The sequence below is a fragment of the Pseudorasbora parva genome, chromosome 9 (assembly GCF_024679245.1).
Source record: "Pseudorasbora parva isolate DD20220531a chromosome 9, ASM2467924v1, whole genome shotgun sequence".
NCBI classification, from domain to species: Eukaryota; Metazoa; Chordata; class Actinopteri; order Cypriniformes; family Gobionidae; genus Pseudorasbora; species Pseudorasbora parva.
The window spans coordinates 32,812,622-32,840,521 of record NC_090180.1 but is presented as its reverse complement, the minus strand read 5'-3'; the positions used below and the strand labels follow the sequence as shown (position 1 = coordinate 32,840,521).

General features: G+C 37.8%; 1 protein-coding gene and 1 long non-coding RNA gene across 2 annotated transcripts in view; both read right to left on the bottom strand.

Moving 5' to 3' along the window:
• The window catches only part of tmie (transmembrane inner ear), a 71,189-nt gene that overhangs the window by 22,228 nt on the left and 21,061 nt on the right, over positions 1 to 27,900 (bottom strand). The window lies entirely within an intron of this gene.
• Positions 601 to 7,137, bottom strand: LOC137088907 (uncharacterized). The gene is made up of 4 exons (XR_010907603.1): positions 6,833 to 7,137; positions 6,480 to 6,521; positions 3,167 to 3,231; positions 601 to 870 (listed from the first exon to the last, which is right to left on the bottom strand). It is a non-coding gene; the product is annotated as an uncharacterized lncRNA (long non-coding RNA).

The following is a 27,900-nucleotide window of genomic DNA, read 5'->3' as shown; positions in this document are numbered from 1 at the left end:
TTTACAAAATGTACAACGTTTATTAAAATTATACAGCATTTATTTATTAAATGTTAAAGGGTTAGTGAAAATAATGTAATTTATTCCTCACCCTCATGCCGTTCCACACCCATAAGACCTTCGTTCATCTTTGGAACACAAATTAAGATATTTGTGTTGAATCCGATGGCTCAGTGAGGCCTCCATAACCAGCAATGACATTTCCTCTCTCAAGATCCATTAATGTACTAAAAACATATTTAAATCGGTTCATGTGAGTACAGTGGTTCAATATTAATATTATAAAATGATGAGAATATTTTTGGTGCTCCAAAAAAAACGAAATAACGACTTATATAGTGATGCCCGATTTCAAAACAAGAAGCTTTGGAGCATTATAGATCAGTGTGTCAAATCAGCAGTTCGGAGAGCCAAAGTCACATGATTTCAGCAGTTTGGCGGTTTTACACGCGATCAGCGTGTCAAGCTTCTTAAGCTTCAGGAAGCAGTTTTGAAATCGGTCAGTTTTTTTTGGCACACAAAAAATATTCTTGTCATTTTATAATATTAATATTGAACCACTGTACACACATGAACTAATTTAAATATGTTTTTAGTACATTAATGGATCTTGAGAAACGAAATGTCATTGCTGGCTATGCAAGCCTCACTGAGCCATCGGATTTCAACACAAATGAGGGGGGTACAATCCACAAACCGTCTCTAACTCAAAATATCTGATTACAAATATAACAGTCTTTTATTCAGAATTCTAACAAGCGTTTTAAGAAGTAACAAAAAAAAAAAAGATCCATGATTTGTTACCAGAAGATAAAGCAGATAAAGAACAATCCTTCAAAATACCAGTAATCAGCAGGGTCCTTGGTGCATCTGGGAAGAAAAAAAGAACACTATGATTCTCTGAAAAGTCTTAAAAAAAAAAAAAAAAGATTTTAAATAAATGTTTTTTTTTTTTTTTTTTAATTATTTTTTACTTTAAACAAGCTCAATTTAATGTAATTAAAGTTTTCTTTTTGTCTTCTGTTTCATCTGGTAGGGTCTGGTAGCTGAGGGTCTTTCCCTCAATATTTTTAAGGGAATTAAATATAGGATTAATGACGGCATATTTTTTAACTAACTAAAAAGACATGAAAATACTTGAGATGGTTTACCACCCAAAAATGGAAATTCTGTCATCGTTAACTCATCCTCATGTCGTTTCAAACCTGTATAATTATTTCTTGATATATTTTGAGGAATGTTGGCAACCAAACTGCTTTCCTTTGTATGGAGAAAAAAAAAAAAAACACTGAAAACAAATTGATCAAAATAAAGAAAGTCATACATGTTTGGAACAACATGAGGGTGAGTAAGTGATTGATAGACTTTTAATTTTGGTGTCAACTATCCCTTCAGTTTGTGTGTAGAATTTCCTGCAGAGTGTAGCTCTAAACATCTGCCTGGAATGTTCTGGTAGTCCTGAAAACCTTGATTAGGTGGTTCAGATGAGTTTAATTAGGCAAATTCAATTAAAAAATGACAAGGTTTTTAAAAAATATATATGCTTTATAAGGGGACGTTTACACAACGCGTTTTGGACATTCATTTACACAACAATGGAGTTCTGGTGGCCTGAAAACACAATGTTTTTGAAAACAATACCGTTATCTCTGTGTAAACTTAATGGTGATGGACACATATGCGCATTACATGTTTAGTTTATAGGTATGCGTGTTTGAATGCATATGTGCGCAGACAAGGTAGGTCTGCGCACATATGCATTCTTTACCAATGGAATTGCCAAATCACTTGTCTAGAATGTATTAATACAGAGTTATTTAGTTGTTTTCGTAGAATTGTGCAAACAGGGATTTTTCAATAAATTATTGTCATTTGTATAACATTTTTTTAACAAACACGTCAGTATACACATCATGACAATAATCCAAGAGAATTGTGAAGCTCACATGATAAGATAACTTATTATTATTATGTAGTTTCTGAAGCATGCTTTAGTATAATGCAAGTTTATATTCAGATTTATTTTTCTAAGCACATTTTACCAATTCAAATCCAAAATTATAAGTGATATATTTTTTTTAAGAAAGGCTCGGAGTGAAAAATGTCTTGTATTCAGGTGTGCATCATTATTACACAGGTTTTCATTTATAGATAAACTGGGCAAAAAAAAAGGATTTAACTTAGACTGGAACGTCCTTTTTTAAAATACCCATGAGAAAGATGCAATACTAGAAATTGCACAATTAAGGCATGCCCATTGGACAGCAAAACATCGATTCAGCAAAAAAAACAGGTGAAGAAATAAATTAACTTCTAAAACAAATATGAATTAAGGTGAATTAGTTGTGAACCATCAGGAACCCTTTAGTCTCCAGAACCACAGGACCAGACACCACCAGAACTGCAACCTACATAGTCTCCAGAAGTGCAAGGTGTCAGGATATCAGACTTTTAAGAACCCTGAAATATGACCCCCACTTAATAAGAATCACAAGAGTCACTCTCAATCTGTCTATTATGTATGTCTTCATGTTTGATTCTTATTAAATGGTGTTTTTTAGGATTCTTTACCTAACTGAAGTGTCTGAGATGTCAGGACACCTTGCACTTCAGGAGACTCCAGGTAGGTTGCAGTTCTGGAAAATTGGCCTGTTTTTGTATGACCCTGCTGAATCAATAAGCATTTTGCTGTCCAATGGTCACACCTTAATTTTGATTATTGCATTAGTATTGCATCATTCCATTTTAATAATTTTTGACTCTTCAGTCTGAGTTAAATCTCTTTTTTAGCCCATTTTACCTTTTTCACTTTCAGCCTTCTTTAATTATACATCCCTTATAAATGATTTAATAAATTAATAGTAGTTATCAAGATTAATATGGTGTGGAATCATAGAATGTAAAAAAGATGGACAACAAGTCAGTTTTTAGGACTTGTGTGGCACACTTGTGTGAAATGGGTAAAATGTGCTTGGAAAAAAATAAGATCAGAATATCACCTTGTGTAATTATGCACACACTGTAGGCCTATATGGACTCACAAAGATGAATCACTTTTCCAACAATCTGTGGAAAGCTGGGATGGCATGATGGAGGGAAAATAGAGCATTTTGGAGTGCATTATACCTTTATGGTCTATGGTTTTATATACTGCATTGATACTTACTAGTGATGTACTTGTTTCTCTGTTGGTACCTGTTCTGCCCTGTAAACATTGTTCCGATGCTTGATCTAAAGAAAAGGAAAATAAAATAAAAAAAAGTTAAAATGAGCTTTATCTACTTTTAAAGTTTTATCATTAGCAGTTATCACAGTTGGAAAAGGAAATGTCAAAAATACTTGGAAAGAAACAGGCAGTCAAACATAATTTTAATCTCTCAAAGACAAGCACAAGCTTCATCATATTTTTATGTTGCTAAAAAAAAAAAAAAAAAATATACATACATACATACATACATATATATATATATATAAGAAAGCCGTACACACTGTGGATACTATATATATATATATATATATATATATATATATATAGTGAAAATTGAAGTGAGCAGCAAGTAACCATTTTGTCCTCAAAGTTGATGTGTTAGAAGCCGGAAAAATGGGCAAGCGTAAGGATTTGAGCGAGTTTGACAAGGGCCAAATTGTGATGGCTAGACGACTGGGTCAGAGCATCTCCAAAACTGCAGCTCTTGTGGGCTGTTCCCGGTCTGCAGTGGTCAGGATCTATCAAAAGTGCTCCAAGGAAGGAACAGAGGAGAACCGGCCACAGGCTCATGGCACAGGCTCATTGATGCACGTGGGGAGCGAAGGCTGGCCCGTGTGGTCCGATCAAACAGACGAGCTACTGGAGCTCAAACTGCTCCAGAAGTTAATGCTGGTTCTGATAGAAAGGTGTCAGAATACACAGAGCATCGCAGTTTGTTGCGTATGGGCGGCATAGCCGCTGACCAGTCAGGGTGCCCATGCTGACCCCTGACCCCGCCGAAAGCACCAACAGTGGCACGCGAGCATCAGAACTGGACCACGGAGCAATGGAAGAAGGTGGCCTGGTCTGAGGAATCACGTGTTCTTTTACATCACGTGGATGGCCAGGTGTGTCGCTTACCTGGGAAACACATGGCACCAGAAGAAGGCGAGCCGGCGGAGGCAGTGTGATGCTTTGGGCAATGTTCTACTGGGAAACCTTGGGGCCTGCCATCCATGTGGATGTTACTTTAACACGTCCCACCTACCTAAGCATTGTTGCAGACTATTTTACACCCTTTCATGGAAACCCTTTCCTTGGTGGCTGTGGTCTCTTTCAGCAGGATAATGTGCCCTGCCACAAAGCGAAGTGGTTCAGGAATGGTTTGAGGAGCACAGCAACGGGTTTGAGGTGTTGACTTGGCCTCCAAACTCCCCAAATCTCAATGGCAAATCAGCATATTTTAATTATGTGACACTGAAGACTGGAGTAATGATGCCATGCAATGTGCTTATTTCGAAGTTCAACAAAATTCATAGTTAATGATTTTAACCAGAATTCATAATAATACTAAATAACTGAACAACATCCTTGAATATTTTGTGGGAGTGACACCCCTAGTGTAACAAATCTTAGCGGCCAGCATGATGCAGGGTTGCCAACTCTCACGCATCTGGCGTGATACTCACGCTTTCAGGCTCTGTCTCACGCTCTCACTCCGCCCAACTCAATCTCACGCCAAATTGCCAAACCTGCTTTTGATATTAAACAAAGCTCTAAGCTTTAATTTTTTTTAAATGTGTTTTCATGAAATTCAAACAATAAATAGCGTTTTGGCGCTAATGTGGCACAATGTTAAAGCCAGAGGCGTTGAAAAGCGGAGTTGCATGCTCTCTTCTCCCTGCGGCGCGCGCTGGTCACGTGGCCCATGAGCGCTCAATATTTCTAGCGCCGTGCCAATGAATTTAAATGGCTTAAGCGGATACACAACAGTTTCACCATATAGATGTTTGCTGCAAGTTTTGGTAAACAGTACAGCATAGTGTTAGTGTTTATTGATTATTAAGTCAGCCATATTTACAGGATCGTTTTATTATGGAGAGTGATAGAGATTCAACATTGTTAACATTAATGTTATTCTTGTATTTAGCCCTCAGGTATTCCTTACTAATAGGTCACACTCATACTCATTAAATTATATTTATTTAATATTTTGAGGAGATCTTTTGGTACTAAATACTATTTGTCCAACAATTATTGTCAATAAATGACCACTTAAAATATTTTTCTTCTAATATTTGTATTTCTTCTAAAATTTATATTACAATTAGTGTAGTAATTAATATTAAAATAGAGAATTCCATATCAAAGAGGCAAATTAGAGTCATTTTGTGGCTAAAAAATATTAATGTTTATTTGTAATGCCATTAGGTGCCTTATGGCTCTTTAATAAATATACATGTATCTAATCTAGTTGCTCAAAAATATATTGCAGTCTTTGCATTCTAATAAATATTTAGATATGATGATCAAACACTAGATTTCTTTAAATGTGAAATTTCAAAACTTAAATAACTTGCATCCTAATCTTTTTAATGAATAATGATACTTATATAAGCAGTCACAAGTGAATATTAAGGAATGGCACATATAATTTGACCCAAGAAATGTTTAAACTAGTGCCAAAACAAACATATTATTATGTACAGTATATATACTAGATATAAACTGATACTGAATCAAGATCAAAAGCATTACCCCCCCCCCCCCCCCCCCCCCCCCCCGGCCCCCAAAAAATCTCACTCCAACCTGAACTTAAAAGTTGGCATAGTCATAGAGAATAGGGATTCATATTCAGGTTGTGCCAGAGGCACTATGTGCATTTTTATATTTGAATGGAGGGGTTTAAAGGGATAGTTCACCCAGAAATGAAAATTAGCCCATAATTTACTCACCCTCAAATCATCCTAGGAAGTATATGATTCTTCTTCCAGACGAATACAATTATATTACAAAAGAAAAAGAATGTCATATACACCTAGGATGATTTGAGGGTTAGTAAATGATGGGCTAATTTTCATTTTTGGGTGAACTATCCCTTTAACACTTATAATTTGGCAACTCTGGGTTCATTGGGGGTCATTCCTATGTTCCCCACGTTTATATGGCACATAAGGGAAACATGACTATGATCTCCAAAAGATATAAAGTATGCTCTAATGACTCCAAGATTGGAAACAAGACCCTAAAAACATAGCTCACCCAAAAATGAGAATTCTCTTATCATTTACTCACACATGTTGTCTAAACCTGAATTAACGTTACATGTGAAACGTTACTTCTGTTTTCATGTGTTGTCTCCCACACGAATGACCTTCATATCTTCAACAAATGAAATTAAATATTAACATAACGACAAACTTCCAATAAAATGACTAACGTTACTACTGTGCATATCAGTAACGTTAACGTTATCAATTCACTGTCTTCGTGTTAGTATTACAATACTTACCACCCCTGAAGATCGTGAGGCTGGATTTTCTTCCCAAAATTTCTGGTTCATGAGGGAAACAAACACACAACAATATTAGCTATTTAACTTACTTACTAACAGAGGTATTTTCAAAAGTCAGTTCACTCAATCCAAAGCTTCTATATTGATTTTTTTTTATCTCAAACCTAGCTTATAATATTAACACATGCAAACAACGACAATAACGATAGCTGGTAGTTAATGATTACAGTATGCAACTTACTAATGTCGTTATTGGGGTAATCGCGATTTGATTATCACTTAAACATTTATATCTTGATGTAACAGAAGATTTTAAAAAATAAAAATAAAACTAACGTTAGTTAACTTACCTTCTGCAGTTCCAATATGTCCGTTACGTTGGTAAAAGTTGCCCATATGAATTTTTTTCTTTTTTCTTTCTTCTTTTGTCCTCCATTAACATCCCGCAACTTAAATTCGCCCAAAATATAAAACATTTTTAAAAAAAATAACCAAGTAGAAATCCATGTAAAACCGAACAGAACCGAAGTTAGCTACTGCATTACAGATGCCCGAGCAGTAACGTTAACGTTAGCAGCGCACACACTCACTCTACAACAAACGTATAATTCAAATTTGACCTGTAAAAGGCGCGCGCATTTGTCATTGGCCAGTATACCGGATGACAGTCAGAATAACCAATCATGCTCAAAGCAATACAGAGAGACAATGAATTAATGAATTGTTTAAATTGTGTGTGTGTGTATATATATATATATATATATATATATATATATATATATATATATATATATATATATATATATATATATATATATATATATATATATATACATAAATATACATACATACATATATATATATATATATATATATATATATATATATATATATATATATATATATATATATATATATATATATATATATATACCAACCCCTACTCTGCTAAACACATACAGCGTAAACACTGCATATGTATTAATTTCAATTTCTGCATCTTGGTGGCATTACAGTTACATTCATGTGACCTATAATGACCCTTTTACATTTGTACAAATTACTGACCTTTCCTTTAGAAATAATCTTGCCTATTGTCAACTTTCATTTTCCCTTTTACTGTGTGGCACTATAACATAACTTGTTGATTTAGGGTGGATGCTCTGTCCAAAGCAACACTTGTTTGCTAATATTGCCATAATTCCATACAAGTTACACCATACACAGATGAGGCTTTATGACCACCTTCCTAATATTGTGTTGGTCCCCCTTTTGCTGCTAAAACAGCCCTGACCCCTAAGATGTTAGCAGATCCTTTAAGTCCTGTAAGTTGCGAGGCAGGGCCACCATGGATCAGACTTGTTTGTTCAGCACATCCCACAGATGCTCGATTGGATTGAGATCTGGGGAATTTTGAGGCCAAGACAACACCTCTGCTTTGTGTCAGGAGCATTATCTGCTGGAAGAGCCACAGCCACAGCCACCAGGAAATACCGTTTTCCATCAAAGGGTGTACACGGTCTACAACAATGCTTAGGGACGTGTTAAAGGAACATCCAAATGGATGGCAGGACCCAAGGTTCCCCAGCAGAACATTGCCCAAAGCATCACACTGCCTCCGCCGGCTCGCCTTCTTCCCATAGTGCATCCTGGGGCCATGTGTTCCCCAGGTAAGCCACGCACACGCACCCGGCCATCCACGTGATGTAAAAGCACACATGATTCATCAGGATTCGTGCTTTGTGGTCCAATTCTGATGCTCATGTGCAAATCATGGCGAAAAAAGGCCATCATTTACCCACCAAACCTGTACAAGTTTCTTTTTCTGTTTGTTATGAAGAATGTTGGTAACCAGACAGCTGACTGTCATCGACTACTGTTATGGAGGTCAGTTTGAAGTCAGTTAGCTGTCTGGTTACCAACATTCTTCATAACAGCTTCTGTGTTCAAACAGAAAAAGAAACTTGTACAGGTTTGATGGGTAAATAATGACAATTATTTTATTTTTTTTGGTGAACCATCCCTTTTAACTCCCGAATTTAATAGAAGAATGCTTTATTTTCAAATGTGTTTTTTTCCAAGGTTTTGACAAAAATAAACGTGTTTAACTATCATTTGTTTTTTCCTGATACTTATTTTACTTTTGTCAGAATTCTTGGCTTTCTTCATCTAGGCCAGAGTTGAATTTGTATATAATTTAAGAAAACAGAAAAAATACCATAATATAGTGATTTTCTCATAAATATTTGATTTACTGTTATTTGTCATTAATGATTTAATACTAAAACTTGCAGTCAAAATATTAATTTACAGATATTGTTTGTAATTTTACATTAATGTTTATCAAATTTATGAAAACAGAGATCTACTCTTTAAATAATAGTCATTTTCCTGTATAAAAAATAAGAATTACTGTTATTTGTCATTAATGATATAGTCCTTAAAATAATAGTCAAGTTGTTAATTTACAGATATTGTTTGTAATTTTACATGAATTTTATGTAATTTATGAAAATAGAAAAAATTACTGTATAAATAATAAGGTAATTTCCTGTATTAAAAACTGAGAATTACTGTAATTTGTCATGAAGGATATGATCCTTAAAATAATGGTTGAGTTGTTAATTTACAGATATTAATTGTAATTTTACATGCATTTGTATGTAATTTATGAAAACAGAAAAATACTATATAAAAAATACAGTATTTTTTCTGTATAGAAAAATAAGAATTACTGTAATTTGACATTAATGATATAGTCCTTAAAAAAATAGTCAAGTTGTTAATTTACAGATATTGTTTGTAATTTTGCATGAATTTTTATGTAATTTATGAAAATAGAAACAAATACTGTAAAAATAAGGTAATTTCCTGTATAAAAAAACTGAGAATTACTGTAATTTGTCATGAATGATATATTCATTAAAATAATGGTCAAGTTGTTAATTTACAAATATTATTTATAATTTTACATGCATTTGTACGTAATTTATGAAAACAGAAAAATATTATTTAAAAAATACAGTAATTTTCTTGTATAAAAAATAAGAATTACTGTAATTTGTCATTAATGATATAATCCTTAAAATAATGGTCAAGTTGTTAATTTACAGATATTGTTTGTAATTTTACATAGTTTTAAACATAATTAAAAATTACAAAAAAATACTGTAAAAAATTTAGAGTTATTTTCTGTAATTTTAGGATTTTTTTTTACAGTGTACTACTTAGATTATATATATATATATACTTTTTTTGAGCTTTCTATTGGGTTTTGACATGCTTCAAAGCCTGCGACGATGGGCTGGACCATAAGCATGTAAATCTGTAGCCGGTTAAATATTGTCAAATTGCAAATATTATTTAACAGTTTATTTCTTATGTTAAATGCAACTGTTACAATATATTTTAAACATTTAGCCTATATACGTCCAAGTTTTTTTTTTTTTTTTTAAGTAGGCCTACTTATTTTTATTCAACTCATCATCTCAGATGCATTTTTTATGGCATGCCATGCAGCCGTCGACCGATTCGGCCCCGCAGAGCTGCGGACAGTGGAAATATGCACTCATCCCAGAAGATGATGTCCCGCTCAGGCCTTACCAGAGTCTCTATTGTGCATTATTCCCCATCCCGGTCCAGCTCCAGCTTCTCCCGCTCAGCGCAATGAAAGTGTTGAAAAGTGTTTTCTTCTGGTTTGGCTGATAATAAAAATTAGTTGTTTCTAATGTTAAACTTAAGTTATTTTATTGGTCTATAAATAGGCTATAGTTGTAAAAAGCCTACGTAGGCTAATAGACCAATTTATTTTCATTTACGCATTTTAAATTACATGACAAGAAAATATATGTATAAACATTTAATGTAGCTACAAATTATAACGTGCATTACAAAAATAAACAATAGCTAGGCTATAGAAAAAACACTTCTCTTTAATTTAGCCTACGTTTGAAGTTAACGAAAATGAACAATAGACAGCAGTTCGTTTAATTTACAAATAACTTGCATAAAAAATAATAAGCTAGCCATTTAAATTGTTCTGTGTCGGCCACGCATTCAGCCTTTGGAGGATCGATGTTTCGTTGACCGTCGTCAGTGAACATTCATTCAATCATTCATTCATATAAAAAAAAACTTTATTTTAGCATCTAAGTCAGCAGTTTTCGTTTATTTGTATTTTTTCTTATAATTCTGAGTGACAGATGTCAATTTGATTTAGCCAATTTTTCTGTGATATTTGTTTTAGTTACGGTGTTGACATAGGCTACAGCCTGCTGTAAGAAAAATAAATTATTGCACGGACAATTCCTATCCAGTGTCTCTCTTTCTGTAAGGGAAATTTAAAAGATAGATTCTGGAAACAACATCTAAATTTAGCTGGATCAGTCGGGTCGGGAATAAAATAATTTATAGCGGGTGAGCACCGAGTGAATTTTGCGCGAGCGGATCGTGCGGTGCGGAATAGCGGGAGCAGGACGAAAATACAGCGCCGCGCAGATTATATTTTGAAGGCTATTTAAAGAAAGTGTATGGGGGAAAAAAGAAACAGCGAAAAGGGTGATAATGGACTGATTCCTCTTCTTGAGATAATGGTTGAGAAATAAATAGCATTTAAACATTGGGAAATTAAAGTTTATCTTGCTCAGGGCAGGGAACTGGGAACTGTGTGAATGCACTAACGTTGAACGTTTTATTTAATGCAAGCGCTTGCGCTGTTGTGTTCAATAGTACCCAGGCTACACTTGAGTTACCGACCGCTACCGTCTTTAACTGGAATCTGATCGAGTGCCGCGGGAATGCGGACCAGTCAAATCCTGTAGTCACCAGTGTGCTATGAATTCTGGGAAAGGGAAGGCTGCGAAGTTATGGGAAGGTCCCATCTGCTGTACCCTTCCTTTGCCTGAGAACCGAAGGGCGCATTTTGAAGTCGCTCATGAATTGCGGCAGCCTTCGTCGCACCGCTGTGACGCAATCGCACTTCAAATGCGGCCTTCAGAGCGCTTCAGAGGTGCAGCTTTCACTTTGGGACAGCCTACGTAGTGCCGCTGTGACGTAATCTCACTTCAAATGCGGCCTTCAGAGGGTGCAGCCTTCACATTGGGACAGTCTTCGTAGTGCAGGTATGACGTAATCGCACTTCAAATGCGGCCTTCGAAGTGCGCGCACTTCACTTTGGGACACAGCTTATGAAGCATGGACTAATAGTAAAGAAACAAAAAATAGCAGATAACATCACCGCTACATGTGAGCTTTGGCCTCTGAGTTTCGTTTTCTGAACATACTGCCGCTAACAAACGCCACTTCCGGTTTTCGTCATGTCAAAATAAAAGCATGTGCACTTTTCAAAATAAACTCAAAAACGGCTGCATTTACAATTTGTTTAGCGGACCACTATAGGTGTCTCTTTGTTTATTGTATAACCACCCCAAACATAACGTTAAACTTAGGGGATGGCCACACAAAGCACATTAAAATGCAATACTCCATTGTGTTTCTATGTAACACTAGTAGTCTGACATGCAAAACCGTTTTGCATGCGATTGCTAAGGTTTAGTCGCATACAATGGTCCACAAACCAAATCATGTCCTCATAATCCACAAGTAAACAAACGCAAATGTTGACAAGCCACTAAATACAGTAACGTTACATACCACAGAGACGGACGTCCTGACGTCCTGTTTCTCCTGTTCAGTTTATTTTAGCCTCCGGATCCGATTCTGAATCATATATGTATTAGTTGAATCTAACTGATAGCCATGGTTTATTTAGGGTAACGTTTTCTTTTCCACGCTTAATGCTCTCGTGCAGTAGCTGCACGCTTGTCATTCTTTAGCTCCGCCCACATGATACGCCTCCAGCCGCTTGTTTTTTTCTGGAAAGACTCGGTACAGCCTATCTTTTTTTTATAAATATAATAAAACTAAAGACTTTTTGGAGATATCTGAAACTGGGTGTTTCACCCCCCCTTTAATACAGTTCGTAGAATGAGGAAGAAGGAGGCTGGAACCAGCGAACGTTCAACAAGACTTTAATTCAAAATAAACAAACTGAAAGTAAAACGCAGTCAGCCCCTCATGGATGGCTGCCACGCACACATATAGTAAAATGTAAACAAAACACAACGTAAATTCCAGGCCTGGTCCTCTCTCTTCCTTCACTGGTGTCGCTCGTGACAGAGCTCCCTCATGAGAGGACTCGAGATCAGTGTGCCTCACAGGTGACATTCATTCTCAATCTCTCGTTCGCCCACCTCGCCACATATACATCCGTTGTAGACTCAATGCAATGAGTGGATGTAAGGATGTATTTTTGCCATCAGAAGAGTAGCTTAAATCCTTGAGAAGCTTCAAGTCCTGAACAGTAAACTGTGGCAGTTTCAGTCTGTGGTACTGTTTCTGTCTTTGTTTGGTGAGAGTACCATTTGCATTTACTTCCATTTTGCAGATTCAGGATGCATTTAGGTTGTTATGGTTTCCCAGGCTTTTCTCCTGGAATTGCTTTATAAAGTCAGAATCAATAATTCCATGTAATTTTTTTAAGTTGCTTTGTCATCCATTTTATTATATTCTGTACTTAAGTTGTATTTTAAGCTCTTTCCCCTGATTTCACAAACAAGGCTTAAGCTAGTTCCGGACTAAAATTCATGTTGAGTTTAACTGAAAGAAACTTGCACTAACACACTGAATATGGGATCATGAATTGAGAAAGCAACTTTTCCTTAAGCTTTTGATTTATAAAAGGTCATGGTAATATAAGAATATCCTGTAAGTTTCAGAAATGAAAATTCCTTGTTAGTCAAAGAAAAGCTTTTATTGACACCATGCCAACAAACGAGAGATCTCAGAATGTGCCAAGCTGTGACATCATCGTGTGGTGAAACGCCTCAAACAACGCCTGATTCTGTAGCCCCGCCCACCGACTCCTGCCTGAAATGACATACATAGAGCTAAACCGGATCGAACTTCAAAGCAATAAACATACCGCATAAGCTTCATTTGGATTCTAATATTATGAGTGCATGGATGAACTTTTATTTTAATGAATATCCAGCTAACGGGAGGAAGACATTGCATATTTATTCATTTCACCACGGATTCGTTTGAAAACAAGAGACTGGATTTGCAGACAGGATGAGGTTACATGAATGAATGAAGCCACACACTAATGTGAGTAAAAAAAAAAATATTGCATTGTTACAGATCGTTTGATATTAATTATGTGTACTTGTCTAACCGAACATACTTCAGCACACTGTCAAAGGCTGAACAATCCTTTATTTGTGGTGTTGTTGGTTCATTGCTATTCGGGATCAGACTCATACATGTATGTGCTGTGTTTTCCAGATAGGCTACCAAAACGTAAGCCCGGCTTGATGATCTTAAATAGTGAAATAACATTACTTTCCGTTGACTTAATATTTGAAGGAAAAATACAATTGCGGAAGTTTTCAACAAGCTGATTTGTCTGAATCTGCAGTTAGACTGTGTGTGTGTGTGTGTGTGTGTGTGTGTGTGTGTGTGTGTGTGTGTGTGTGTGTGTGTGTGTGTGTGTGTGTGTGTGTGTGTGTGTGTGTGTGTGTGTGTGTGTGTGTGTGTGTGTGTGTGTGTGTGTGTGTGTGTGTGTGTGCGTGTGTGTGTGCATGTGTGTGGTTCGCAGTTATATCCACCGAATGGGCAGGCCAAGTATTGAAAAAAAATAACATTCCAATCAATCGTGGGTGGATGAGAGATAAATCATTGTGTTTGTTTGATAAAGACATATTGTGAGCCCTGTGGGACAAATCATTCTATTTGCCGTTTTCCGTTTTCAAAACCATTTTAATTGTATCCTTACGTGGTCTTTGATTGTAAAAAAAAAAAAAAAAAAAAAAACAGACAATGAACTCCCATAGAATCCTGTACATAAAGCAATATTGATTTGACATTGTTTACTTAAAGTTGAAAAATAGATTTTATGTCGATCTTGGTCTATTTTTTATTGTCTAAATAACATTATTTCAGGGTGCAAACCCTGATGAAAAATCAATGTTAAATTTCAACATTGATTCAATGATATTTTAGTTGATTCGTTAACATTGATAACATTGATTCAGTGTTGGTCTGCTATCTGGGTATATTGGAATCGTCTGAGGTTGAGTGCACTCTTTTATTTGATTATTCTCCTCGTGAAATTACATGATGTAATTTCAGAAGTGTGTCCCCAAGTGTCTACGCTTTATTAGTGAAGAAAAATGTCTGGGCATTCATTACGCTCATGATCCACTTAATGGCGCTGCTGGATGCATGCACTGTGAGAATTTTAAGTTTAAGTATTTCATTCTCACGCACCTTCTGTGGCTTTTAAATGATGCTCAATTGGTACTTAAGGCCCAAAGTGTGCCAATAAAATACCATTACATCACCAGCAGCAGCCTGAACCGCTGATGCAAGGCAGGATGGATCCATGCTTTCATGTTGTTTACGTCAAATTCTGACCCTACCATCTGAATGTTGCAGCAGAAATCAAGAATCATCAGATTAGGCAACGTTTTTCCAATCTTCTATAGTCCAGTTTAGGTGTTTAGGTCGCACGTGTAACAAGAGCTTATTTGAGTTACTGCTGCCCTTCAGCTGAACCATTCTTGTCATTCTCCTCTGGCCTTTGACCTCTACCATCAATAATGCATTTTCACCCACAGACCTGCTGCTCACTGGATAGTTCTTCTTTTTCTGACCTTTCTCTGTAAACCCCAGAGATGGTTGTGCATGAAAATCCCAAAACACCCTTAAAAATGAACCAAAAATGGGTTTTCACAGTGATTCCATAGAAGAACCATTTTTGGTTATCCAAAGAATCGTTTTGTGAAAGGTTCTTTAAAGAACCATTTTTTTATAACCATTTTATAGTCTAAAGAACCATTTTTGCACTACAAAGAACCTTTTGTACAATAGAATGGTTCTGTGGATATTAAAGGTTCTTCACAGATCCATACACCCTGCCTAAGAACCATTTAAGAACCTTTTTTTAAGAGTGTAGATCAGTACTCAGACCAGCCCACCTGGCATTATCAACCATGACATGTTCAAAGTCACTTAAATAACCTTTCTTCCCCATTCTGCTTCTCATTTTAAACCGTGTCATCTTCTTGACCGTGTCTTCATGCCTAAATGCATTGTGTTAGATACATTATATGAATGAATTCAATTGTTTTGAGTTAAACAGTGGAAAAACTTTTGTAGACTTTTTTGTGATAGGAAAGTAGCGCTTCATAAAGCGTACTACTACAAACAAACAAATGTCAAGAGGGTTGATTAAATCAAGGTTGTGATCACACATATACTCTTGTGCTGTATAAGCAATATGACATGCGTCTCTGATCGTAAACCGCACAATCAGGCCACTCCTCTCTGAGTGATATTTAAATCGCATTTTTTATGGGTAACCTAATTAATCCAGATGTAGCCGCAGTGGAAACCCACTGACATTATTTGCATAGCTGCCTATGAAAAATGCATATGTCCACAGAAGAAAGCCACAAGTGTGTAATGCATTCCATCTATGAACACAAGGAACAGGCCTTCGGAAGGCGCCTGACGAGGGGCACTTCCTGTGTTAAATGGTCTCCGTGGTATCTGGGAGAGTCCCATTAGTATGTCTTTAGCTGTAATGATGAATATAATTAACTCAGGGCTTGTGTGGGTTTGTTTGTTTCAAACATGCGCCGTTATCCTTGGCACTGTGTGTGCGTACAGTTCTCTACACCTCATTCGTGTGCGCAAACGAAACGTCAATGCCGAATTCTGCCTCGCATTCCATCTCATGCATGTTACAGTTTTCTGAGACCCGTTGTGCTGTTAAAAAAAAAAACTTGTCTATTTACAGTCTTCCAAAGAATGCGTCATCAACCATAAGCCTCTTGAAATAATGAGGCTATAAATATGATCCATAAAGAGACTGCGCAACGGTGTAGAGTCCTCAGTCCCACTCCCGCAAAAATATGAGTTACCTTCTCCCGCTCCTGCCCACAACATTCATGTTTTATCCTGCTGCCGTCTAGCCTGACAAGTCAGACCCACATCAAGATGTTTGGTCTGGAAACTCACCCTAGACAGGGCTCAATCCGAGTGGCGGGATAAACGGTTGTCTTTCAAACTCCCTCTGCACGCGATAGGATAGCGCTACACCAACTAGAGCAACGAAGGTGAAGCAGAGCTCGTTGATAGATTAAACATTCGGTGTATCCGGTCGGCAAAACTCACACATCTTCCCAAAACACATCTTCCCTTTTTAAGAATGACTTCAGTGCCGTTCTTTGTTCTTTTCTCAGAGAAAAGCTTAACTCCAAGTCTTCCAGAGTCGCGGTCAAAGCTGATTCGAAAGACCGCCGTTCGCGAGTTTCTGTGTTTACTAGAAGCACGCAAACGCAACTCGGCCATCGTCATTATGGCCCCGCCCACCGACTCTATACACAATGTGATTGGCCCGGCAAGATTTAGGGGAATACAGCTCAGAAGGGTGTTGAGAGTTGCTAGACGATACTCGCGGGCAGCCATTCAGCCAATCTCTGTATTTGGCGGTAGCACTTTTAGCATAGCTTAGCATACAGCATTGAATCATATGAGTCCATTAGCATCAGTGTTTAAAAAATGACCAAAGACTTTCAATATTTTTCCGAAGAAGACCAACGAAACATTTAAAGTTGTTATTTTTTAGACCGTTATAGCTAGGAACTACATTCTCATTCCTGCGAAGAAACTTTGGGGCCATCATGGGTGAAGCGGCGCAATGATATTACACAGTGCCTGAAAATGGGCAAACTTCTATCAATATAACCAGCAGGACGATCTGCTTGCAGAGAGCACGCCTTGTAACCATGGAGACGTTTTTGAGAGGCACTTCAGAAGATATTTATGTGGTGCAGATCCCGAACCATATCTATTTGAACGGGAATAACAGTTACACCGAAGACGAGCTTTTGAAATGTGAAAGAGAAAGTGTGGCTGAACAGATTGGGGCAGAAGGGACGAGGAGAGCAGATTCAAACTGGTGAGAGTCAGAGAAAAGTCAAAATTCAAGGAAAAATGGTCCGACATGGATTCGGTCATCGAACTTTTGATTTTGACTAACATTATGAATGAAATATGCTGAGACGGTGCTGCTTATTATGAAGACAGAGAGAGTGCGCGCGCTCCGTTGTTTCTCTCTGTCACTCAGCTAACATGCGTCATGTCACCCACATCACTCATAAATCACAATGACTGATCAAATAAGGCTTTGATGGGACAAACGTCTTTTTGGCGGCCGCCAAATATTTTCAATGCAGGAGACACGCTCAGAAGTTTCAGCACACAATGGTAACATCACTATCGTAGTATTTTTTAAAGAAACTGTAGATAAACAATACTGGCAAGTCCACATTCTATTTTATCAAACCATACACTACACATACAAGTTACCTCATCAGAACTCTACAACAAAACTACTAACTAGCTGTTATCAGTGCAGCTAACTGCACAATGAATCTTCCATAATGTCTACACATATTCCTTATTTAATCTCAGGATTTGCCAGCATGCAGAATTCAGCACTCATCAAAAACTCACTTTGGGTGGTGAGTGGATTCTATCTTTAATGTATCTGATTGGCCAGTGCATTCAAGAAATCAACACATATGTATGTTATTGGCTACATTGTACAACACTGCAAAAACATGTTATAAATGGAATCTCTGCCCATGCTTGCACCTGCCCTATAATTCTTTTTTTATTTTGTTTTAGTTGTTCTTGTTGGTTTTGTGCAATAGAGGGGGAAAAATTATTTGTTTTCTGATGTATTATTTTTAGATATTTATTTTTTGCAGGAGTCCCGCAAATCGCTTTTTTCTCCAGCACACACAGGGTGGGGAACTGAGTTTTTTTTATTTCAAATAATTGACAAAATAATTGACCTTAAAGAAGAACACAATAATTCATAATTAATAATAATTTGCAGCTTTTTATAAATGAGCCTTTTATAGAATTTTATAAGTATATATTTTGTACAGTCCACATTGCATTCTCAATTCTTTCATGTGAACTACAATCATGGGAGAACAAAAGCAGAATAAGCAGGTTAAACCCAGATCCACATCTGGTACATGTGGATTCCACCCGGATCTGGGCCACCACTATGTTGCTTATAGTCACTTATATGGCAGTGTGTTAAATATGTGCTGTATAAGGAACAACACTTGCATTGGCCAAACATTTGCATGTGAACATTTGCATAGAGAAAGTTTCTGGCCTCTGTCTGGATCACAAAAAATATTGATCACTCACCTTCAACACTAGCCTGGATGCCAGCCAAACTTAGCCCCGCCCACGACATTTTAGTTTGGGAAGTTTGGTCTGGACTTGATCCGTTATGGAGCAACTATGCTCGCAGCAGAGCTGTTCGGACCAATCATATTGTCAGGGCGGGCTTTATGCGATGATCGACAGATGATTAACAGTAACATAATCACGTCACCAAAGAGAGAATTTAAAAAAAAAGGTATTTGTTAGTTTTACGTTAGGTAGGTTACAATTATCGCACTTATATCAACAACATTTTTTCCCACTCCATTAGTATAAATTTAAAAATAAAAATTCCCGCCCAGCCGCGCCCCCACCTCACTTAGAGCGGCATCGATTAACTTAGTATATGCTCGACTGTGCCATCCGTTCCGTGGAAGAGCGTTTTCCGCTGCTTCGAGACCATTTTTATATGACATCGCATCTCTCAAAGAAAAGGAGAATAGCCTACAATCGTTCTTCAGGATTGCTTAAGACTGGAAAAGGCCTTGACTCATGGAGACTCACGGGATGTTGATAGGCATAAATAGTTTGAAGAGCTGACTGCTTTGGGTAGACGCCTGGTTGCTGGATCTAAACCACTGGATGCGCTTAAATTCATCTGTGAAAAAGGGATGGAATACATTTTTCTGAGCCCAATCTCACGAAAATGCGTAGCCTATAAATAGTTTGCAATCTCGTGGAATGTATACGCCAAAATGAGTTTTGGCATGCATATGGTACGTGGTTTTTCGCGTGCTATGATACGCACTTTATGGCGTATTATACAAATGAACCGTATTATTAGGGTTATGGCGTATTATACATACGCATAAAGTGCGTATCATATGCACGCAAAAAAGATTTTACACTCTTACTATTTATACGCATGACCATGAGATTGTGTTGATTTTTCCCAATGTTTTTATAGCATTGAGAGTGCTTCTCACTCTCCCCGTCACTGTGAGCTCAGTTTCTCAAAGCTTAAACTGATTAAAAATCATCTCCAACGTACAATGACACAAGACAGACTCAATGGACTAGCAACAATTGCAATTGAGCACGAACTTGCTGAAAAAGTTAAACTCGAGGACGCAATCAAAGCCGTTTGCCGCTGCGAAAGCCCGACGAGCACCCTTCTGAAATGTAGGCTATTATGTGAATGTGTGTTTGTGTGTATCAGTCAAGAAAAAAATCGAAACCTCCAATGAGCTAAAAAGTTGTTTGCATATGTTTAGTTTTATTCTGTACACTGTCTATTATAAAACAGAAATGATATGCAGCTGTAGCACTGTGTACTTTTTTTCATGTTGCAGAATGAAAAATAAAATCTGAAAACATGACTGCACGTTTTTATTTTTGTGTAATTTTATAGATAAAGAACATATTAATTTGTATGTACATGCATCTTAAGGATACCTAATTGTGAGTGTGATGTGGGGGCGGCACGATCGTGCTCTGCCTAGAGCGGCATTTGAGCTAGCGCCGGCCCTGGTTGTAGGTCTATCCAATTGATTGCAGAGGCATTTTCTTTCCTGGTTCGGTTGAAACACGCCACATAATCAGAGCCCAATGGAGCAGTATCAGACTCATATTCTGACTAGAACCTGAGTATGACGACGTCAGGCAACTTGAACACTGGAATATTCGGTTTCTCTCTCTTTATTTGAGAAAAATGTTTACAAATCCTCAATAACATCCGAAAGTCATGGTTTAACGGGCATCAGTTGCGTTGACTCTTGTACTTTATTACCACATTTCCCATCCACCAATTTTTTGGTTCATTTGACATGCTGTCACTTCTTCTTGATTCTATCCATCATTGTCCCACTCCAGTTTGAACATAAAAGGCTGAACAGTTTCTGACATTTTCAGTGTGTGTCTGCATGAGGTAATCGGAACTGCTAACACAAGCTCTTGAAGCTCCGCCCTCTTTCTGAAAGGGGACAGGAACAACAGCTCGTTTGAACTTAAATGGACACTTTTGCTCACCCTCAAAAAGTGACAATTCTAACATGCCTCACTTTTATATTTTTGTTTTTGAACCATTGGTTATGTTACCAAAGCTTCAGTATGTAATCGCATTTGCGTCTATCTGCAGCCAATGTACTGCAAATGCTCTAAAGAACGCTGAAGATGAGCAGAAAGGAGGACTACAGCTCTCTGCTTGCAGCATGTAAGTCATGCTCATCAGGAAAATGAGTGAAACAAATTTTTATCAAATCATATGTCATTAATAGCGGTTCATCACTTCTTAAACTCAAGGGCTTCCTCTTTTTCTCCTGTGCTTGTTACTTGACAGGCTGTTCTCTTCATTGTAAGAAGAAAGCCTTAGAAAGTGTGGAAAGCTCTGTGGACTTGCTAGGCTAAAGAAATGCTGGGTTTTATCCCCAAGGTTTATCCGTGTCAGGCCTGGAAGCTCTAGGCAGCTTAAACTTTACCATGCGTTGAAGCTATGGCCTGTCTGTCTTGCTTCAGTCTTACTGGATTATTCTACTGCTTTTTGGCTGGCTTCAATTTATATTTTATCGTTTAAATGTCTTGCTTTCTGCTCAGTGCTTCACATTTGAGTTGCAAGTACTGATGATTAAACTATCTAGCCTGGTGATTTGTGCCGTTATTTATAGACCACCAGAATAAGGAATTTATTCACGAATAAGGGAATTTGTCTGATATCGTCCCTACTGTGGATAAACTCTTAATTTTGGCTGAATATAATATTCATGTCTGTGGCCATTCCCATCACCTGTTGAAGGAATTTGTACAACTCATTTGATCTCGTCCAGCAATAGTCCCAAACACGAACATACCCTTGTTCTTTTTCTCTTGGCATTCCATTATGTACCATTGATGTTAAAGAAAGCTGTTTGTCTGATCACGTCTGTCATAGGTGAATGCATATATAAAGAAGTTCTCTGTTTAGGATTAGGACAGATTGAACAGCGCTCTTTGGTGACATGGATGATTGCGTTACTGTTGGATCATCTGTCCATCATATCAAGCCTATCCTGACAATTTGATTGGTCCAAACAGCTCTGGTTTGAGCATAGTTGCTTCAATTCTCTGCCTCTGGAACATAGGGACTATGACATTTTGAAAGTTTAATAAACTCTTCCCAAGCTCCCGCAGGATCCCTCTTCATCAATTTTTTTTTTTTTTTTTTTTTTTTTTTTTTGGTCTACCTTGTCATTCTTCATTGCTGCAGCAGTGAGCTCTTCCTCCAAAACAAACCAAAATTACCCCATGGGGAAACATGTCCGACAGTAGGGCTGAATAGGACGAGACAAGGCAAAAACAGAGAACACAGGGAAGAATAAATAGGGAAGCAAATGAGAAGGGGAATGAGGGGTAACAAATAATCAGGTAGCAAGGAGGCCAGGGTCAAGACATAAGAAGAAGACATGGCAAAATATAACCATCTAGGCCAGGGGTCCCCAGACTCGGTCCTGGAGGGCCGCTGTCCTGCAGAGTTTAGCTCCAACCCCAATCAAACACACCTGACACAGCTAATCAATGTCTTACTATGTCCTATAAAGGTATTGATTAGCTGTTTCAGGTGGGTTTGATTGGGGTTGGAGTTAAACTCTGCAGGACAGCGGCCCTCCAGGACCGAGTTTGGGGACCCCTGATCTAGGCCCTCAACAAAAAAAGTACACACAGTGAGGAAATGAACCCTTAACTTATGTGTTCACAACAAAAGAAGATGGAGCATGGCAGTCCGAATATGCAGCAGTCATTGAGCCATGTCAGTGACAGATTTTCCTAGACATTCCTACATTTCCTGAAATCCCTCCATTAACGCACCACCTTTTTTTCCTAAACTAATTCATTCTACCAAATTGCTTAGTCTCCATCCAGATTAATATTGCATATGTATGGGACTATGGCATTTATCCTAGACTAAAAGTGGTGCATAACTTACTCTTTTGATTCGACACATAATAGTGATTGGTGAGCATTTATTTATTTCATGTGAAAGTGTACACTTACACTTAAGTGTTCATTAGGTGAGGTCGGAGTGATTGCTTTATGCACCTCTTGCGATTCTGTCTAGTTGTTAGAATGGTTACATTTCAACTAATATAAGTTTATATTTAGTGTGGAGAATATCAGGGTCATTCTAGTGGTACCCAGTGGGACACAAATGCACCTCAACCTCACCTAGATGGGGCTCCCCTGGAGCTTCTCCCTAGATAGTGTCTACTGTCCCAGCACAAGGGTTGTTGATGCATCCAAATCCTCAGGCACTCAGATTGACCCGCTTCCTAAAAATTCCTTATTGGTGCACACCTTACAGAGTTCAAGGTATATATATATATATATATATATATATATATATATATGTATATATGAGTACTAGTGTAGTAATTATCGAGTGGTCATTGATGGTGGGTTTTTCAATCAAGGTCTGAAGCGTGCCAGAAAGATCACATAATTGTGGTGCTGCTGTAATTGTCTTTTTACAAGATCTTGAGAGATCATTGACTGCACAGAGCCCTGGTTCACCAGTTTCTTAAGGGAGGGAGACATTTAGTCCTTAAAGGGTTATAACCCTGCCACCATGGGAATTTGACGCTCTTGTTAAGGAACCCTAAACCTCTTGCTTACATCAGATCTCAAGTGGTTGTAGATTAAAACCGCCTTCCTTCTGGCTAGGACATTAGCTAAACGGGTGAACGAGTTACGAGCTCTGTCTGTGCACAAGGAATGCATCATATACTTACCTGATTTTGCAGTGGTGATAAATCATCTGTATTGACCCAGATTTCTGTCAAATATATATTAACTCCAGCACAACCAAGCAATTATGCTTAACACAGTTCTTTATTCAGGGACTGGCACGGGAGGTTGAGGGAGACTTAAAATTTGCATGCAGGGATTGATCATGAGAGCCATTAGAATCAGCACAGTCCCCTCCCATAGAGAGTTGATCTGGCTCAGAAGTGTGCTTTATCAGGCCTTATCAGACGGACTGGAGTTAAGTGCCCTGCATGACTCTTCTCCATATGAGGAAGATACGGACACACAAATAGACCCCTTATACTCTAGTAGTCAGCTGCTGGATGGAATAAATTGATTATTAATTTTCTTGTTTTTTTAAGTTGTATTTAGTTTTTGAAGAGAGGATTTTTCTAGCACAAAAATAAACTAGTAGGCTCTCCTTTTAAAGAGGAGCTATACAGCCTTTATATCGAGAGATTTTCCTCTTCACAACATGTTTTTATCATCTAATACATATGCAATATGTTTCTGGGTAAAGAGATAGTCTCTCACTCAGAAACCGGATGGGCAGCTGAACTTATGCGATTTAAAGCACAATGATCATAAATACAGTAGTTTTAAGCACCTAACTTAATTGCATTCAATATTCAAAAATAATGATTCCTTAACATGTGTACATCTATAAAGTTCATGCATAAATAATTTTCATTTTAGATGCTCTCAATACATCAATTGTCTATGCTAACCCTAAGTAAATGTATGTTGTGAAACATACATACCCATGAAAGTATGGGTGAAAGTGTGAAAAGTGTACGATGACCCAGTAGTGCACAACATAACAAACATATGAAAATGCTCCCATGCAACAGTGTTCTTAAAGATGTGTTCACTTTAAAATGAAAAGGACCCCATGATTTACTCACCCTCAAGCCATCCTAGGTGTATATGACTTTATTCTTTCTGAATAACACAATCGAATTATATGAATAAAAATCCTGATGCTTCCGAGCATTATAATGGCAGTGCCCATTGAGTTTGAAGAAAGCACATCCATCCATCAAAAACATACTCCACACAGCTCTAGGGGGTTAATAAAGACCTTCTGAAGCGAAGCCATGAGTTTGTGTAAGAAAAATATCCATATTTAAAGCTTCATCAAGTAAAATATCTAGCTTCCACCTTCCGTATTCAACTTACAAAGAATGTATAACTGGCACTACATATGACGCAGATGTATGAGGAGTTAATACGAAAGGGGGTCTGGAAACACCTAGATATTTTATTTTATAAATATTTGTTAATATTTGTCTTATACAAACCCATTAATTCACTTCAGAAGGCCTTTATTAACCCCCAGGATACGTGTGGAGTATGTTTAAGATGGATGAATGGATGCACTTTTTTGAGCTTCAAACTCAATGGACCCGTCACTGCAATTATAGAGTTTGGAAACATCAGAATATTTATTAATTATAATTAATTGTATTCCTCTGAAAGAAGAAAGTTATATACACCTACGATGGCTTGAGAGAGTAAATCATGGAGTAATTTTAATTTTAAAGTGAGCTATAATCTTAATAATAATAATAATAATAATAATAATAATAATAATAATAATAATAATAATAATTTGTTGAAAGTGGAATCTCCTCAACCACCACCAATGTGCAGCATCCACCTGGATGATACGATGGCAGCCATATTGCACCAGAAAGCCCACCACACACCAGATGAAATGTGGAGAGGAGACCAACTGGTATATCGGTATATGTGGATTTTTAGGAGGCCAATGGGCAAATTAGGCCAGGATGTCAGTGTTACACCCCTACTCTTTTTCCGGAGGACATCCAGAACCTCGTTTTAACATCTCATCTGAAGGACGGTGTTTATTGACAGTATAGTGTCCCAATACTGGGGTGTTAGGACCCACACAGACCACAGAGTGAGCACCTTCTGGCCTCAATAACACCTCTAACAGCAGCAACCTAGTTTCTGCGGCAGAACTGCCTCCGACACACAGCGATACATTCACAAATACAGCCACTTGATTCCTTACTGATCGAATGAATGGGTAAATACATATATATGATAAATACATCTATATACTTTATGTCAGCCGTCAGGTTTCAATAAACGTTATTGATTTAAAGAGCTGATATGGAAATAATAGATATGTTCAGAGAAATAAATAACAGGTGCTAAACAGTTTCCGCCGCAGGAACTTACCCCAGGAACTAGGGACTTTGAGGTGGTACTCTGTGTGTTTTGGATGCAGGAACCAGGGTCTAACTAGCCTGACGTGGTCATCCTCAATTCTAGTCAGAATATGAGTCTGAAACCGCTCCATTGGGCTGTGATTATGAGGCGTGTTTCAACCGAACCAGGAAAGACATCAATTGGATAGACCTTTGTAGGTCTATCCAATTGATGTCTTTCCTGGTTCGGTTGAAACTCGCCTCATAATCACAGCCCAATGGAGCAAACCAATCAGAGCCACGAAGCGACGCATTGTCAAATGACAACAGACAGAGCTCAACTGCACTGTGTTGCCAAGTCCGCGTTTTTTCCGCGGTTGTTTTCTATGTCCAATGGTTGAGGCGACTATGTGATATATAGACCCATGAGTGCAAATTTTAGCAGGCAACCTTGCCAAAATAACACATTTTAACCCCCAAACACCATTTTTCCCCCGGAGAAACCCCCGAGTAGCTATTGTTTAGGGCTAGTAGTTGGCGGATTTTGTTGTAAAAACTTGGCAACCCTGTCCGCACACGCGCTGGAATAAATGATCTTTGCTGGTGTTGTAAAAAAATAAAAGAATTTATTGATACACAGAGTACTTACCCAACATGATCATCATCTTTGAGAGAAATTATGAAGGTGAATGCATATACAAACAAGCTCTCCGTTTAGGATTCGAGTAAATATAATCCAAGCCCCTTTGATGACGTGCATGATTACGTTACTGTTTATCATCTGTCCGTCATCGTCTAAATACCGCCTTGATGAGTTCATTGGTCCGAACAGTTTCTGTTTGGAGATAATTACTCCTCTATGGAGCAATGCCAAACCGAACTGCCCGACCTAAAAATGTTGTGGGTGGTGCTAAGTTCGGCTGGCATCCAGGCTAAGGGTCTAACTGAAGTTCTGGGTAAAAATTCCCCTCTCAAAAAGACCAGAAGAGTTCAGGATCTTTCGCTGGTGGGACTTTGACGCTCAACATGGATTGGTTAAGTTCATGCAGCTTTTTGATTGGGTGAATCCACACAGCATTTTATTTCAACCACCGTTTTTAAAAGTCTGTCGCGGTGCATGCAGTAAGAATTGATTGCTATTCAAATCAACAATGAAGTTTAAAAAATATGACCAGTGATGAAACTGCCTGGCGCATAGTCCTACGTCACCGGACTAATTTGCCTAATCTTGACTTTACTTTAGACTGCGATGGAAACAGACAGCAACAGGTCTTGGGGGAAAAAGTTCCTGGGACTAATTTTTCTATGTAATTTTGGTGTAAACATGGCTAATTTGACTGTAAAAATTGTTTTAAGGTAAAATTATAAATGAACTAACACAAATGCAGAATACTGAAGTAATGAATGCACTTTTTTCGTAGCACCCCTTGGCTTGATTCTGCTACGATGTTAACAAGCCCGATCTCGCGAAAATGCGTATAAATAGTATGAGTGTGCAATCTCGTCGAATGTATACACCAAAATGAGTTTTGGCTTGAATATGGTAAATTAATACTGTAATAATACTGTAAAAAATTATTTAGAAAAAATGTTACCTCTTTGCCTTAACATTTTGAGTTCATTGAAATTAAAAATTTTAGTTAATACAATGAAAAAAATTTGAGATTCGGCAACCTTTACTAACATATTATTAAAACATTTTGTAAGCATATTGGGTAATCGTTAGCCTGACAAGCCAGACCCACATCAAGATGTTTGGTCTGGAAGCCCACCATAGATAGGGCTCAATCCGAGGGGCGGGATAAACGGTTGTCTTTCAAACTCCCTCTGCACGTGATAGGATAGCGCTACACCAACCAGAGCAACGAAGGTGAAGCAGAGCTTGTTGATAGATTAAACATTCGCTGTATCCGGTTGGCAAAACTCTGAACACATCTTCTCTTTTTAAGAATGACTTCAGTGCCGTTCTTTGTCCTTTTCTCAGAGAAAAGCTTAACTCCAAGTCTTTCAGAGTCGCGGTCAGAGCTGATTCGAAAGACCGCCGTACGCCAGTTTCTGTGTTTACTAGAAGCACGCAAACGCAACTCGGCCATCGTCATTATGGCCCCGCCCACCGACTCTATACACGATGTGATTGGACCGGCAAGAGTTAGGCGAATACAGCTCAGAAGGGTATTGAGAGTTGCTAGACGACACTCGCGGACAGATTA